This window comes from Oryctolagus cuniculus, chromosome 12 (genome assembly GCF_964237555.1).
Source record: "Oryctolagus cuniculus chromosome 12, mOryCun1.1, whole genome shotgun sequence".
In the NCBI taxonomy this organism is placed as follows: Eukaryota; Metazoa; Chordata; class Mammalia; order Lagomorpha; family Leporidae; genus Oryctolagus; species Oryctolagus cuniculus.
The window spans coordinates 60,277,754-60,295,367 of record NC_091443.1 but is presented as its reverse complement, the minus strand read 5'-3'; the positions used below and the strand labels follow the sequence as shown (position 1 = coordinate 60,295,367).

The 17,614-nt window shown below is 39.1% G+C and overlaps 1 pseudogene; it reads left to right on the top strand.

Annotated features, from left to right (window-relative positions):
• The first annotated feature begins 2,286 nt into the window (after window positions 1-2,286).
• On the top strand, window positions 2,287-3,257 carry LOC100338338 (small ribosomal subunit protein uS2-like; annotated as a pseudogene).
• The last annotated feature ends 14,357 nt before the right edge of the window (window positions 3,258-17,614 follow it).

The following is a 17,614-nucleotide window of genomic DNA, read 5'->3' as shown; positions in this document are numbered from 1 at the left end:
TGATGAACATAGATGCAAAAATCCTCAAGAAAATGCTAGTCAATGGAATCCAACAATACATCAGAAAGATCATCCACCCATATCAAGTGGGATTTATTCCTGCTATGTAGTGATGGTTCAACATTCAAAAATCAATGTGATACATCACATTAACAAATTAAAGAACAAAAACCATACGATTATCTCAATAGATTCAAAGAAAGCATTTGATAAAATGCAGTATCCTTTCATGATGAAAACTTTAATCAAATTTGGTGTAGAAGGAACATTCTTCAACACAATCAAGGCAATTTATGACAAATTATGACACAGCCAGCACCCTATTGAATGTGAAAATGTTGGAAACATTCCCACTAAGATCTGGAACCAGACAAGGATGCCCACTCACACTATTGCTATTCAATATAGTCCTGAAAGTTTAGTCAGAGCTATTATGCAAGAGAAAGAAATCAAAGGAATACAGATTGGGTAGGAGGAAGTCAAACTATCCCTATTTTCAGTTGACATGATTCTATATATAGGGGATCCAAAAGACTTGACTGAGAGACCATTGGAACTCATAAAAGAGTTTCGTAAAGTGACAGGAAATGAAATCAACACACAAAAATCAATAGCCTTTGTATACACAAGGTAATGCCATGGCTAAGAAAGAACTTCTAAGATCAATCCCATTCACAATAGCTACAAAACAATCAAATGCCTTGGAGTAAATTTAACCAAGGACATCAAAGATATCAACAATGAGAATTATAAAACATTAAAGAAGGAAATAGAAGAAGACACAAAAAAATGTAAAAATCTTCCATGTTCATGGATTGGATAATACTATCAAAATGTCCATACTACCGAAAGCAATTTACAGATTCAGTGTGATCCCAATCAAAATACCAAAGATATTCTTCTCAGATATAGAAAAAAATATGCTGAAATTCATGTGGAAGCACAGTAGACCCTGAATAGCTAAAGCAATCTTAGACAACAAAAACCAAGCTAGAGGCATCACAGTACTAGATTTCAAGACATACTACAGGGCAGTTAGAATCAAAATGGCCTGGTACTTGTACAAAAACAGATGGATAGACCAATGAAACAGGAGAGAAATGCAAGAAGTCAACCCACACATTTACAACCAACTTATTATCTTTGACAAAGAAGTTAAAACCAATCCCTGGAGCAAGGACAGTCTCTTTAATAAATGGTGCTGGTAAAACTGAATCTCTGCATGCAGAAGTATGAAGAAAGACCCCTACTTTACACCTGACACAAAAATCTACTCAACTGGATCAAAGACCTAAATCTATGACCCAATACCATCAAAATATTAGAGAAAATTGGGGAAAGTTTGCAAGATATTGGCATAGGCAAAGAGTTATTGGAAAAGACCCCAGAGTCACAAGCAATCAATTCCAAAATTGACAAATGGGATTTTATCAAATTGAGATGCTTCTGTACCACAAAGAAATACTCAGCAAAGTGAAGAGGTAACTGACAGAATGGGAGAAATTATCTGCATACTATCCAACTGATAGAGGATTAATATCCAGAATATATAAAGAGTTCAAGGACCTCAACAAAAACTATACAAGCAACCCAGTTAAAAAATGGACAAAGGACTTAAGCAGACATTTTTCAAAAGAGGAAATCCAGATGCCCGATAGACACATGAAAAAATGCTCAGGATCACTAGCTATCAGGGAAATGAAAATCAAAACCACAATGAATTTTCACCTCACCCGTTAAAATGGCTTTCATACAGAAATCAATAAATGACAAAAGCTGGTAAGGATGTGAAGAAAAAGGTACTCTAATCCACTGTTGGTGGGAATGTAAACTGGTAAAGCCACTATGGAAGACAGCATGGAGATACCTCAAAAATTTGAATATAGACCTACCATATGGGAATTTATCCAAGGGAAACGAAAATAACGTATAAAAGAGTTATATATACCCCAGTGTTTATTGCAGCTCAATTCTCAATAGCTAAGATATGTAATCAACAAATGTCCATCAACTGAAAACTGGATAAAGAAATCATGGGATATGTACACCATGGAATACTACACTGTGGTGAAAAAAATGAAATCCTTTCCTTCACAACAAAATTGATACATCTGTAAAACATTATACTTAACGAAATAAGCCAGTCCAAAAAAGATAAATACCATATGTTCTCCCTGATCTGTGGTAACTGATAGAGTAGCTAAAAGGTAATCTACAGAAGTGAAATTGACATTTTGAGATGGGTGACTTTGGATGACTTTGAACAACCCTTGTCAAGACTATTGAGGCCTTTCCGCGCTACCCGGCCAGGGGTCCATACGGCGTTGTTTTTGATTCCCGGCGTAACTTAAGGGGAAGCTGTCACAATGTCCGGAGCCCTTGATGTCCTGCAAATGAAGGAGGAGGACGTCCTCAAGTTCCTTGCAGCAGGAACCCATCTAGGTGGCACCAACCTTGACTTCCAGATGGAACAGTACATCTACAAAAGGAAGAGTGATGGCATCTACATCATCAATCTGAAGAGGACCTGGGAGAAGCTGCTGTTGGCAGCTCGTGCTATTGTGGCCATTGAAAACCCTGCTGATGTCAGTGTGATATCCTCCAGGAACACTGGCCAGAGAGCTGTGCTGAAGTTTGCTGCTGCCACTGGAGCTACTCCCATTGCTGGCCGCTTCACACCTGGAACCTTCACTAACCAGATCCATCCAGGCAGCCTTCCGGGAACCACAGCTTCTGGTGGTTACCGACCCTCGGGCTGACCACCAGCCTCTCACGGAGGCATCTTACATGAACCTGCCTACCATTGCTCTGTGTAACACAGACTCGCCTCTGCGCTACGTGGACATTGCCATCCCGTGCAACAACAAGGGAGCCCATTCAGTGGGTCTGATGTGGTGGATGCTGGCCCGGGAGGTTCTGCGTATGCGTGGTACCATCTCCCGTGAACACCCCTGGGAGGTCATGCCTGATCTCTACTTCTCAGAGATCCTGAAGAGATTGAAAAAGAAGAGCAGGCCGCCGCTGAAAAAGCTGTGACCAAGGAGGAGTTTCAGGGTGAATGGATGGCCCCAGCGCCCGAGTTCACTGCTACTCAGCCTGAGGTTGCTGACTGGTCCGAAGGCATGCAGGTGCCCTCTGTGCCTATTCAGCAGTTCCCCACTGAAGACTGGAGTGCTCAGCCCGCCACTGAAGACTAGTCTGCAGCACCCACAGCTCAGGCCACCAAGTGGGTAGGAACAACCACTGAGTGGTCTTAGGCTGCTTGTCACGCGATCTCACACAAACATGGAAATGAGGTTGACGGAAAATAAACATCAGTTTCTACAGAAAAAAAAGGTTATTGAGGAACAGGGTTTTCTTTTCCATACTATTCATTTAACTCTTTACTTAATATAGGGCTAATCTTCTGTGTATAAAGTTAATTGAAAATAGATCTTAGTAAAAAAAAAATCATGAATGGGTATATGAGAGGGAGGAAGAAGATGAGTGGGAGGGTGGGTAGGGTAGGAAGAATCACTGTGTTTTTAAATTTGTATTTATGAAATGCATCAAGTTTGTTTACCTTAAATAAAAGGTTTCCGGGGGGAGTCAAAGTACTCACTAGAAATTCTATTGATAGTGATTTTTATCTAAAACTAAGGAGGCAAATTAATCTTTTTAATACTTACTGTACAGTTGAACACTGACAACCTCACTCACTCGGTTCACAGCACAAGATGTAGGCTGAGCAAAGTGTGAATGTCAAAAGAGCAGGGAGGGCCCTTCTGCCTGTGTTTTCTTTCAACCTTTCCCACCACATAATCGTTTACATATCTCCAGCTAAAAACATTTCCAGGTAATATTAGCTAGTTTTAACTAAATTCTCACAAGTTGAACTCGGGATTTTAAAAAGGAAAACTGTGATATGAAGATGTATTTTTGGTACAAACTCTTCTTTTATTCCTAAGCATCATTCATGCTATACGTTAAAAAGTTCTCACAAAAAATGTTTAAAATTGTCAGGTTGATTATTGGAAATATGAATTAGTACCCACAATTGCTAGTAATAACCATCACCTTATCCAAGCAACAAGTATTGCTTTTTTTAAGACTTATTTCTTTGAAAGTCAGAGATGGAGAGAGATCTTCCATCTGCTTGTTCACCCCTGCAAATGACCACAATGGTTAGCGCTGAGCCAATCTGAAGCCAGGAGTTTCTTCCAGTTCTCCCACATGGATGCAGGGGCCTAAGCACTTGGGCCATCTTCCACTGCTTTTCCCAGGCCATTAACAAGTAGCTGGATCAGAAGTGGAGCAGCCAGAACTTGAAGAGGCATTTTGTGATATGGAATGCTGTAGGTTAACCCTGTGAGCCTCAATGCCAGACCCAGGATTAATGATTTTTAAAATTATGGTCAGGGAGAGCCTTACTGAGATAATGATATGCAACAAAATGATGCAGTGATAATCAACAAGGCATCAAAACTAAACATGCACCATGTGAAAATAAACATATACAATTTTAAATTACAGACACTGGAGTATTTATAAAATGAAATACTATTTAAAATTTTTAAGAGTTGTATTTCAGGGGCAGGTGGATTAAATGACCTCTTGTGATGCTTGCATCCCATATTGGAGTGCTGGTTTAAGTCCTGGCTACTTCCCTTCTGATTCAGCTTCCTGCTTCCTGCTAATGCATCCTGAGATGCAGTAGCTGATGGCCTGGGCCCCTGCAAACCACATAGGAGATCCTGGTGCAGTTCTGGGCTATTGCAGACATTTGGTGAGTAAACCAGTGGGTGCAAGATTCTCTGCCCACCCCCTCCTCTTTCTGTCACTCTGCCTTTAAAATAGATGAAAGTAAAATAAATATTATCTTAAGAACCATATTTCAACATTCGCTCATATTATCTTAAATGTTTTATTTTGTTTTTTAATAAACACATATTAGCATAGTGAAGCCTATATTATATTTATAAATAAAAATAAATATTCTTATATTGGATTTTTCCAAAAACTCTTCCTGATTGGAGTTTATGGTGAAAGAATTTTGAAGATACTCCTATCAATTGCAGCCAAAGTAATTTTTTAGAAAGAACAGTTTGATCACACTCTTGTTTACTTAAATCCCTGTGATCATTTCTGGTAGCCCTAAGGAGAATCTTAATTTGGTGCTTGTGAGCCTACATGACCGGGCTACTCTCTGCTCTCCATCCCACCCTCATTTCCATGAGACAGAACTCCCAGGATATAGAGTTTACGATGCTCTCTATCTCACGTCTTGGTTTCAGGTCCCCCATCGCTGAATTGGGACCATGCCTCCTCTCAGGGCCTTCCCCCTTTTCCCGGGGTCAGCTGCTCCTTGTCCTTCATTATGTAAATTTTTTTAGAAGTCACCTCCTCAGGGAGGCCTTCTCTATCTCATCAAATCACAGTAGAGTCATCCTGGTGGATAATCATCCCATCTCATGTTAATTCAAACTTTCCTATGGACAACAAGAGGATGTGGACTTGTGCTGTGTCACTGTTCTAGTCCCAGAGCCCAAACCAGTACCAGGCACTTAATAAGAATGTCACACATATTAAATGAATAAGCAAGTGGGTGTCACTACAACTACTTCAATATTGCTAACAATTTCATAGCTTCCATCATTTTCATAGGTACCAGAGTTCCACAGTTTATGCTCTCAGGGACAGCTTATTTATATATACTCATATCTTTATGCCAAGATTTTACCTTGGATTTTGGTTATTTTCATCTTGGACAGCATAGACTTCAGTGGGATCTGACAAGCTTTCAGCACTTTGGATTGGACCTGCATACTCCAAAAATTTTGATCACATAAGTTTCTTTAAATGTATAATGTAGTATTCAGTTAGGGAAAATCTATATATATTGGTGATCATTTTATTTTTATTTTTCATGAAACAAATTTGTAGTGGTCATATCAAAATTATACATATTTATGGGGTACTATGTGTACATTGTATAATGTCCAGTCAAGGTAAACATATCATTCAAACATTTAACTTTGCTTTATGATGAAAACAGATGATCTCTTTTCGTAGGTGCAACATCTAGCAAATCAGTCCTGATATTTTATTTTGGAATATCATGAAGGCTATCATGTATTCCAACTTACACAGTTGAAATAATTGGGTTTTTTATGTTATATTTTCTTTTTGTTTCTAATTTTTTATTTGTTTATATGAAGGGAACATATTTCATTTATTTTATATATACAGTTTTAAGGACATAATGATACTTGGCATACTCCCTCACTCTCACCCTTCCTCCTTTCTTATTTTTCTTTCATTTGTGTGATGACATATTTTCAATTTACTTTGTAATCACAAGCTTCATCTTCAACTCAATAAAGAATTCAACAAGTAGTAAGTAGGAAAACCACTATTCCTTGGGGGTATATGCAAAGGCTATAAATAATAAGAAATCTCAACATAATTGTTTTTTGGGAATTGGCTTACTTCACTAAGAATAATGGTCTCAAGTTGCATCCATTTTATTGCAAAACAGGATTTAATTTTTTATGGCTGAGTGATATTCCATCATGTCTATATGCCACATTTCCCTTATCAAGTAATCAGTTGATGGACTTGTGGGTTGATTCCTTATCTTAGCTATTGTGAATAGAGCTACTATAAACAAAGTGTTCAGATAATTCTTTCATATGCCAATTTCTTTAAAGACTTATTTATTTGAAAGGCAGAATTACACAGGGGAAAAAAAGGTCTTTTACCTGCTGGTTCACTCTACAAATGACTGCAACAGATGGGCTGGGACAGGCCAATGCTTGAAGCCTGAAACACCAGTTGAGTCTTCCGTGTGGATGGCAGGGGTCCAAGTACTTGGGCCATCTTCTGTTTCCCCAGGCTCATTAGCAGTGAGCTGGATGGGAAATGGAGTAGCCAGGACTTGAACCAGCACTCATGCCAGATGTGGGTGGTGGCTTAATCCATTGCTCCAAAATGCTGGGCCCATATTCTCTTTTTCATTTTATAATCACACTAAATATATGGGAGATGAATGAATGGAAAATATGAACTATGCTATATAATACATTTTGTGTGTTTGGGTAGGGGAGTTTGTCCTGATGTGTCTTCTCCTTTAACCAAAGGTTGTCCTTGCCTCCGTGGTACCTGGAGACAGGATTTAATCTGAGATTCCACAAGTTTCCACCTTCTTTATGTTGTTCACTAGGGCGATACATATGATATTTTATATATAACTAGGGACCAAACCTTCTTCCTTAAAAAAGACTGATCACATTCCCCTGCTGGAGATTATGTGGGTCTTAACTCTTCTCAATCATATCTATTCCTTAATTGCTTCTACTTTCCAGCAGCAAAATGATGAGGCCAGCACTGTAGCGCAGCGGGTTCACGCCCTAGCCTGAAGTGCCGGCATCCCATATGGGTGCCGGTTCAAGACCTAGCTGCTCCACTTCCTCTCCAGCTCTCTGCTGTGGCCTGGGAAAGCAGTAGAAGATGGCCCAAGTCCTTGGGCCCCTGCACCCATGTGGGAGACCCGGAGGAAGCTCCTGGCTCCTGGCTTCAGACCGGCGCAGCTCTGGCCATTGCAGCCAATTGGGGAGTGAACCATTGGATGGAAGACTTCTCTCTCTCTCTCTCTCTCTCTCTCTCTCTCTCTCTCTCTCTGCCTCTCCTCTGTCTGTATAACTCTGACTTTCAAGTAAAATAAATAAATCTTTAAAAAAAAAAAAAAAAACTTTCCTTCTCTCTGTCTCTCTCTCTCACTGTCCACTCTGCCTGTCGAAAAAATAAATAAATAAATAAAAATTTAAAAAAACTTTCCAGCAGCAAAATGAAACGACAAAAGAAAGAATGTTTAGAACAGACACATCTGGACTGACTCTTGCAGTAGGCTATATTGTTTTTCATATAATACTCTTTTTTTTTCTTTTTTTCTGTAAGCAACACCAATTTTTGATGCATAATAAGAGGTAACCCTTAGCTTTGATGAGGAAAAATATCAAAATGTATTTACAAATAGAAAGATGCTGCTTGTTTATAAGGATGTACTCTTGGCATTTAAGCAAAAACAGTCCACAACCTGAGCTATTTGTTGTATTGATAAAATGCACAATATCTGAGAGAACATTTTTTCTATGATTCAGTGTGTTTGGTTTACTTTTGGCTATAAATACCATTTTCATATAATTCTGCTTTTCCCTTTAAAACATATATATGTAAGCAGTCTTGACAAAGAGATCAAGTCAAGCTGCTAATAAATTTGATAGCTTTTCTTTGTATATCCTGACTTCCTAAATATATAAATTCCCAAATGTAATAAAAGACTAATTATTATTGCATTTTAATGGAGTGATTTGGCAATTTTTTATGCTTGTGTTTTATTTAACTATATTTTTACGAAAGCCTTTGGAAAAGATTTCATCTAAGAGATATAAGTAAATGCGAAAAGGAAGGGGAGAAATGGAGATGGGAGGTAAAGAAGCTTGCTGCGCTCAGAAAGTGCTTTGCATTTCATTGAGTCCTTAGAATTCATTCTCAAGTACAGTAGCTCTGTTGTGTGAGCAAATCTCTTTGCCTAGACCATAGTAATTGAACTTTTACAGATTCCTCAAGTACATCAAAACTGCTGCTAAATCAGAAAGGGTGAACTGGAGCCTGCTCCACTGTACTGCACTTACTCATCTCCAATGCTAGGCTGGATTTATTTTTGACACTAAGAAAAGAACCATGAATTTTTGTCAACGGCAGCATGGGAATTTACATTTGTTCTGTAAAATGCACTGAAAGGACTAGCCTGCTCTTTGAGAATGGGAAATGTAATCTATCCAACTCTCAATAAACTTGAGAATATATATCTGGTTAAACCCATCTGAAATGAGATGCAGTCCTGGCAATATGGTGGCTTCAGAAAGGCTGGCAATAAAAGTAGATATACAGTATCTGACATCAGATTGTTTCAAGCTTAATTTCAGTAAAGTAATAATGTCAGGAAAAGAAACGCTCTGTGATGCACAGATTGATACCATTAGATAGAAACTATGCAATGCCTTATGAACACAACCATTTCTGACTTGATATTATGTGTAAAGAACAGAGAAATATTCAATGTGCCAGCTCCAGATTTGCAGTTATCAAAGTTGACCAGTATAGTGGTCAGAAAAGGGGATAAAATATGGCAAAATATACTTTTCTGTAAATAAAATCTAATGGGATTATATTCCTCAAAATATGTTCTGTGTAAATGCCCTCCACAGTTTGCCCGGGGTAGCAAATAATTGCCCAGGTTGAATGAGAAGGAGCTTTCAAACACAGAATGTTAAACAAAGAATGTGTTATGTATCATCGTCAAATGAAACAAAAGCATCTCAGTGGCATTCCTAACCTCAATAGCCAAGATGCATAAAATAATTGGTGAAAGGCAATGGATATCTTGAGAAATCCAGGCAATGAAATCCCAGTGCTATTTACTTTTTTTCCTCAGTTGCTTTTTCCAGTTAAAAAATAATCACATAATAACATCCTACTTCCAAAGGAACAGACATGGCTGCTACCCTTAGCAGGTTCATTTGTGGGCTCACACTGCTACTCAGAAACCCAAGTGTCAGGTCTGCCTTTGGTTTTCATCATAACAAATGTCAAGTAAATTTTGTCTTCAAAAACAGTGACATTTCTGGTTTTACTTGTCCTGTATGAAGAATCACTCCTTGCTTTTACTGCAAGTTCATGTACAGATCAAGTACAGGTAGAGCACACTTACAAGGGCAAAAGGGCATCTGGAAATAGACACTCCACTCCTTGCAGGAGCACACATGCACACATGTCCTACCTAAACATAGCTAGACGCTTGAACAAAGAGATGACTTGGATGTATGCCCTTACAAACAAGGAAGACAAGTACATAGCCCATAAAGAATTAGCCTTTATAATTTTGGAAAATATCATGGCAATTTGAAGTCAATTGCTAATGCCAGAATTAAAAAAGGAATTCTATATCTGTCTAGTTAAACATTAAGTATGGTCCTGATTATACTTTTCTATGAATAAGAGAGAGAGGTTAAATTTTTTTCTTTTGCCTCCAAAATAAAGAAAAGGTGACTGAAAAATCAATATTGCTGCTATTAATAGTTGCATCCATAAGCCATTCTGGGGAAATGTTATGCTTTCCTCTACTTGTACACCATGAGTCTCTCCTCTGTCATTCCCTTTCTCTTTAATCTTGTTTGAGTGTACAGCTCACTCGTCCTTATTTTATTGACTCAATCACAGGCGCACTGTCACATTTTATAAAATGGTCACTGCAGAATCACATCAAGCAAATTTTTGATTCTGCAGTCAGTAATTTAGTGCCTTTATGGAATTGCAATTTCAGGGCTCACTGCTTGTTTTTCTAAAATGTACTTTAGGAATTAGTTACTCCAGCCACAAATCAGTTGAATTTATGCACAGTTGTAATACAGTTTATGGCCTCATGGTACATTGCTTCAAAAACAGCAGATGTGAAATTATGATAAATATAATGAGTGTTTTTTTGCCTGATCTAGTGGAGTAGAGAAGGATCTGGAGCGTGTTTACCTATCCCATACAGTACATTTAATGTCTTAGTCAGGAGCCCTGACAATGGCTGATTAATGTCCTCATCTCCTTTATTAAAGATAAGAGTAGCACTGCAGTCAGGAGATAGAAAGCACACCATAAATCTTCGTAAAATGAGCAGTCAAATAATCACTCATCAGAAATAAAATCTACATACATTAACACCAACACTCAGCCTTGCACGCACGCACCCATAAAAAGCAAGAAGGGAAGGTGGTCCCAAAGTTTTAATTTGAACTAGTTCTTTACGTTGCACATTACCAACCCTGTAACCTGGATGCAAAAGCTGGCATTTAAAAGCACATGTGAAAGGAGCAGATGCCTCATCATTACATTAAGAGCATGAAGCAGGCAACAATTAAGCGATTCACTGGAAAGACATAATGCTGATCTATGCTAGCAATTAATCACAGAATACATTAGACAATGATGGGTGACCTACAAATTTTTGACAAAATAATTTTTCATCATGTTGGCGATTTCTTAGCCTAATATGCCTGCAAGGCACAGAGTCAAAACCTGTCATTTATTCCATCTCTCCTTGACAGGCGGCAACCTGTCTTCCAGACAAAATGAACATTATCTGTGCTCACTAGACATTTAGTGCAGGACTCAGCTTATGACTAATGATAATCGGCAGACAGAAATGTTAGAGTCTGAAATAATGTTCTCTTTGTTAAAGAAATTTCTTGAGGTAGAATTTTTTTTTCTGAAAGATGTATAAAGATAAAAACTGGTTTTTATCGCGGCTTTAATGCAACTCGAAGAACCAATATTTTCCTGCTACCAAAATAAATAGAGGGATGTAACAATTGTTTAAATTAACATCTCTTTTGAATACCTACTCTTACCTGAAAATTTCTTACGTGGTTAGGAACTGCGATACAAAGGAAAGCTCAGGAGATAGAGCCTTAAACGAGAAAATATAGGCAAGCTGTTTTGTGTTTCATTCACGTTTTATTTTGAATCTGGTGGAAATAAGTTTGAAACATCATGAGTGTGTGTGCTGCAGAATGTAAATAAACGAAGAACGTGTTGAGAAATGGACTCCTACCACTCCTATTTCTCTTGACTTCCATCCATCACTAGGTTCTTCAAAGCCTGAGACAACCTAAAGGATATTTGGAGAAGGAAATTTTGAGCAAGAGAAATGCATAAAATTGCAAATTTATTAAGCAGATCTAAAATTCCAAAGCAAGTACTTTATCTTGTACTGATAATGAATATAATTGTTTTATGTGCTTTGGATGAAGAGAAATGGATTTGGGGGTTATTTTTCTTGTGCATTACATGTGCAAAATGATATCTAGGAGGTAGATTTTTCTTTGGATTCAGGCACCAAATTCCTATTAGCCTTAATGGGACTTACACATGCACATGGATAGGCGAATATACCCCTTAGGCTGGAAATTTAAAAGAACAAATGGCAAGGACATCAAAATAGTAAAGTCTAATTTAAATGATCCATAAGCCTGCACAGTTACTTTCCTGAGAAGGCAAACAAATGTTATGCCTTATGATGTTTCTGATTGTTTTGATAGCCTTGTAAATACATCCTCTAGATTCATCCGTTAAGGAGATCTGTTTTTATCCAGCAACATGATTATTAACCACACATGTTTGGTTTGAAGTCTGGTTTTTTTCTACCTTGCATAACGTGTTATTGTGAGTTAATTCAAAATAGTTGGTCATTTCCATCATAGACTCATGCTTTGTGCCTCTCCTAAAGCTTGTATGTCATTCTTTTACCAAAGATGAAAAGTGGGAGGAAAACTCAAAAGGCTTTTGACCCCAAATCATAGGTGTTTTATTAGATTTTGCTCCAAATGTCTCCTAGAAGGAATCTGCTGGGTGCATATTCCTCAGAAGTACATGTTATTCTCGTGGGGTAACTGCTGAGTTGCCTAAGTCACGTGAGTTTATTTTATCAGTTGGCAAGGCCAAATGAATAGTCATCTACCAGACAAAAAAAGGAACTATTCTGTTATTGTTCAAAACAAGTCAGTAAAGGCCATTGAGAAAATTACCCTTTCCTTGCTAAACATAGCAAGGGCTTCCAGTTCAAGGATCTGGTATAGTGACGATGAAAGCTAATATTTGAATGTCTGTCTAATCTCAGGATAACAAACAACTTTAACCTTCAGCAATCACAAATCCCCCATGTTCTGGGCTTTCATGTTATCTTTTGCAAAATAAATAGGAAAAACATTATCATCCTTTCCCCCATCCCTGGGCCTCATCTCTGTCATGTGTGTATTAATTCATCAGTACAAAAGATGTCTCAGAGAGGGTGGTGAGAACTTGAGCATTTTAATGACTCCTCTAGTAGGTAGCAACCATCACCAGTTACTGAGTTAGAATTGCTTTGCTGCCTTCATTATTCCTATATTTGCATGGGAACCTCCAGACAATCTTTACATTATTCAAAGCTGAAATTTTACCTCAACAAAAATATGAGTGAAGGATATGGGCATGTGTAGTCACATGGCCATTTGATAGCAACCATCTGTTAAATGTCACAAAAGAGTAAAATAAACTTGAGAAAACCAAATTAGCATATGAAAATTTAGAAGGCAAAAAGCCCTGCATGGAGCTAAGGAACTAGAGCTCTATACCTTTTAATTCTAATTCTGGAAGAAACTTAAATTGTGAGCTTGAACCCACTTCTATACCCCGTCAGTTCTTATTCCATCTCTCCCCTCCTGGTATCATCCCTTCTCACTCCACGCCACCCAATGGACTCATCATACTCTTTTTGTCCAATTGTAAAATGGAGACAGAAGGAAGAAGAAACACTGACTCAAGCACCTGTTCTCTGGATCATAATCACAACAGATTTTTTCAGGTAGATAAACATGTGAAAGAAAGTAGATCTTAAGTAGACTTTATGATCACGGAAAAGATGATACAAGCACATAGGAACTATTATTTTGCTCATGTTTTTAAATCACAGTTTTGCTGATTCAGGGGTTATTTTAAAATCATGTTTTCAATTTTTATGTTCTCCTAGAGATCATACCATAGTACTAAAAACACTGACTAGAAGGTTGTACTCATAACCTCACTGCACACGAGAACTGAGGGGACTCAGTAGCTATACACCATGTGTGTCAATTCCTCTCTACAGCATTTATATGAAATGGTCATCCGTGTTTGCCCTCACTACTTTTCAGTGACCAAAAGTTACTCTGCAAAAGACGTCCTTACCATTGGAATCTAAGAAGTGCCATAATCAAAATGAGCACTTATTTAGCATTTATGATGTCCCAGTCATTGCTATTAATGAGGACCAAATTGAGAAATGGACTCCCACCACTCATTTCTCTTGATTTCTATGCATCACTATGTTCTTCAAAGCCTGAGACAACCTAAAGCATATTTCAAAAAGGCAGTTTTGGGTGAAAGACATGCATAAAAGTGCAAGCTTCTTTAGTAGATTTTAAACTGCACAGCCAGAGCTATATCTTGACTTACAATTATAATATTGTTCCATGTGGATTTGAATGAAGAGACATAGAATTTTATGTTGTTTTTTTCCATGCATATTACATGTGCAAAATGCCTTCTTAAATAAGCTACAATTTTCTTTTAACCCTTACATGTGTGCTCTTATTTAAATCCATTTGAAGTATTATAAACCCATTTTAAGGATGAATTAATCAGGGTAGAGTTTAGGAAACTTTCACAAGAACACAGAACTACTTAGTTCTGTCTGATTCTAAGACTGTGCTCCTAACCACTATGGAATACCACCTCCTTGTTGTAGTCCTGAAGAATGCACTGTTTTCTTCCTTGCTGTCTCTTCTATTCCATCCCCTCCAGGAAGCACTTGGAGCCGAGTTTAGCATTTTGAGTTGTATGAGCTATTTCTCTGATGACTTTGCTTTGATTACCTTCTGTGTCTTTCTCTCTTTCCCCCTGGGTATTTATGCTCTTAAAATGTGGTGTCTGGAACAAATAATAATTTGGTGAGGTTTGGCTGCTTTTTCTGGAAACTATATATTCTATTAAAATGGACTAAGGCGAAAGTACCTTTGGTCTTAGGCCATATTTTAGAAGTGTTCTACTGTATCTCTCTGTTGACATATGAATATTACAGTCCACAGAAAGTGTCCACATTTCCTATGACTATGGCACATCTCTCCCAGAATTCACGTCTAGTCTCATCAGTGGGATGTGGGACCCTCACTGGTCCTCCTTTCCCTTATCTGTAAAAAGAGCTGATTCGTTGGTTTCTCTCCAAGACCTACTCCAGTTAAAACATGACAATATCATCAATGCATGTACCTATAAATTCTCTTTCTCATATTGCTCATTCCTCTATAGGCATACCAAATTGAGAATGGTGTAGAAAACAGATGTATGAGATAGTGAAAAGCAAAAAAAAAAAAAAAAAAACTTAAGGAAAGTGAAAAATCCCCCTTTAGTAGATTATTTATATTTAGGTCATATTTTATATGCAAAACAAGGAGTGTGATCAACTCTTTTTTCCTTTTTTATAAGTTTTATTTATTTGAAAGGCAGAGTTAAACGAGAGGCAGAGGCAGAGAGAGATCTTCCATCCACTGGCTCATCCACAAATAGCCACAACAGCAGGATCTAGATGCATCCGAACCCAGGGCTCCCTCCCAGTCTCCCACATGGGTTTAAACCCAGGGACTTAAGCCATCCTCCACTGCTTTCTCAGGTGCACCAGCAGGGAGCTGGATTGGAAGCTGAGCAGTCAGAACTCAAACCAGCACCCACAGGAGATGCCCACACTGTAAACAGCTGCTTCGCCCGCTACTCCACAGTGCCAGCACTTGTTATCAGCTGTTTAGAGTTTATGCTGCTAAGAATCAGGTACTTTTTTTCTGGGAAACTTTGGTATCTTCCAAGACTCAAAATAAGGAGCAATAATCTTTTTTTTAAAGGCTGTGCCATTTTACTAACATTCCCCCCTTTTGTTTCTTATAAAGCAAGAGTTTTATGGAATTACATCAGCCCCAAAAGTCCAGGAGGGGTAGAGGGAGGATGATCTATCTTTAGAGCTACTTCCTGCTGACATGGGGCGATGAGGTAGTCTCTGCTGGCATAAGGTGATGTCTCAAGCCACTGGCTCCTGAGTGGGGAGCCGAGTATATCCCTGTAGCAGCATTTGGTTGACTGCCTGGCTGGTGAAGGCCTTGGTTTGTTCTATTATTAACTTCTGTAAACACTGTAGCATGAAACAGACATGGTAGTATAAGACAGCGTGAGAATAGCAACCAATGATCCTAAGAGTGGCATTAACCAGGTAAAGAGAGGATTTCATAGAGGAGAGGAAATGGGGGGGTCTCTGGACCCTTGTGAAGACTGTTTGATGGATGTGGTTTAAAGCTGATCCCAACCAAGACTGAGAGGCCACTCATCTTTTGTGGATAGAGGAGTTTGTCTGTAGAGAAATTCTGAACAATCATACAACATTAAGTGGGGGAGAGGACCATCAATACACACAGGTCAGGAGTGGAACCATTGATGTTGGAGCAGAGGCTATGATTACAAAGGAATGAGGCCCCAGGTGGGCTAGATAGGGTTTAGAACAAAGGACAGAGTCATGATTGGAGAACCTAAGAAAGCTACTGTCTGAACACGAATAAGTTTTCCGATTGAGAGGCAAATAGAACCTGACAGAAGGGGCCTGATACTAATCTGGCGAGCTTAAGGCCTTGTCAGTTATGAGGCCCCGACCTATCTATCTCTTCACATGGGGTGTGAACCTCCTTAAGGAAGGCACCCTGTTGACTTCCATCACCTAGCTGGCCTGAGAGGAGAGCTGGCCAGGTGAAGGCAGGTGGCATCTTCTGCCTGCAATGTTACTGACCCTCCTTGGCCATCCCCTCTGCAGTGGGGGTCAACTTGGAAGCTGGGCCAAGTGAAGGGCTCTTCAGCTTGGAGCCAGCAAGGTCTGTGGCTCTGACCTGGGTATCCTTCGACTCCAGGGATGTTTCATTTCCAGTGACCCAACTCTTGGTTGGCAGAGCTGCCAGGGCTCTTCATAAGCTGATTTCTGTTGAAGCCCTGGCTTTTCACATTGAAAGCCACTGAGTGGACTGGCCTGTTGGGTCCCTTGATGGCAGATCACTGTACAGAGCAGCCATTAATAGGCCTGCCACCTATCTTTATTTTCCTCCTGGCTCTTGTTAAAGTAGACCAGAGGATGCAAGTCAAGAGGGAGGAGCAATGATCCTTAAAAGAGTCCTTCCAGGCTGGTGCCATGGCTCAATAGGCTAATCCTCCACTTGCGGCGCTGGCACCCCGGGTTCTAGTCCCGGTTGGGGTGCTGGATTCTGTCCTGGTTGCTCCTCTTCCAGTCCAGCTCTCTGCTGTGGCCTGGGAGGACAGTGGAGGATGGCCCAAGTGCTTGGGCCCTGCACCTGCATGGGAGACCAGGATAAGCACCTGGCTCCTGGCTTCTGATCAGTGCAGTGCGCTGCCGCAGCGCGCTGGCCACAGCGGCCATTGCGGGGTGAACCAATGGAAGGAAGACCTTTCTCTCTGTCTCTCTCTCACTGTCCACTCTGCCTGTCAAAAAAAAAAAAAAAAGAGTACTTCCAACAAACTGGATTCATCATATCAAATTAACTAAGATCAAGTTTTTGGAACCTAAATCATAAGCGATAGTTCTAGATGTCACCCAAATCAGGTATGTTTTCAGATCTCTAAATGAGCCGGCACTTTTGACAGTGTACCCCAAAGTAGTCACTCCTGAAAATAAGGACTAACATGGAGATTTTCTGAATCATATTGGATTTTTTAGTGCTGACAGTGTTTCATCATTTTTGATGAAAGGATAGACTAACAGATGAAAAGAGAAATAGCTATAAAATCCTTTTTTGTAAGGCACCAGTGATTCTCGTTCTCGTCCAGGAAACAATAGTGCCATCTGTCCTTCATTGCCTGAAGGATATCCAGTTTATTTCTGAAAATTCAGAAGTAGATGCTTTTGTGAGATTTTTCTGAAGAAATACAAAAAAAGGTAAATAGGACGCCCTGCTCAAATACCCCC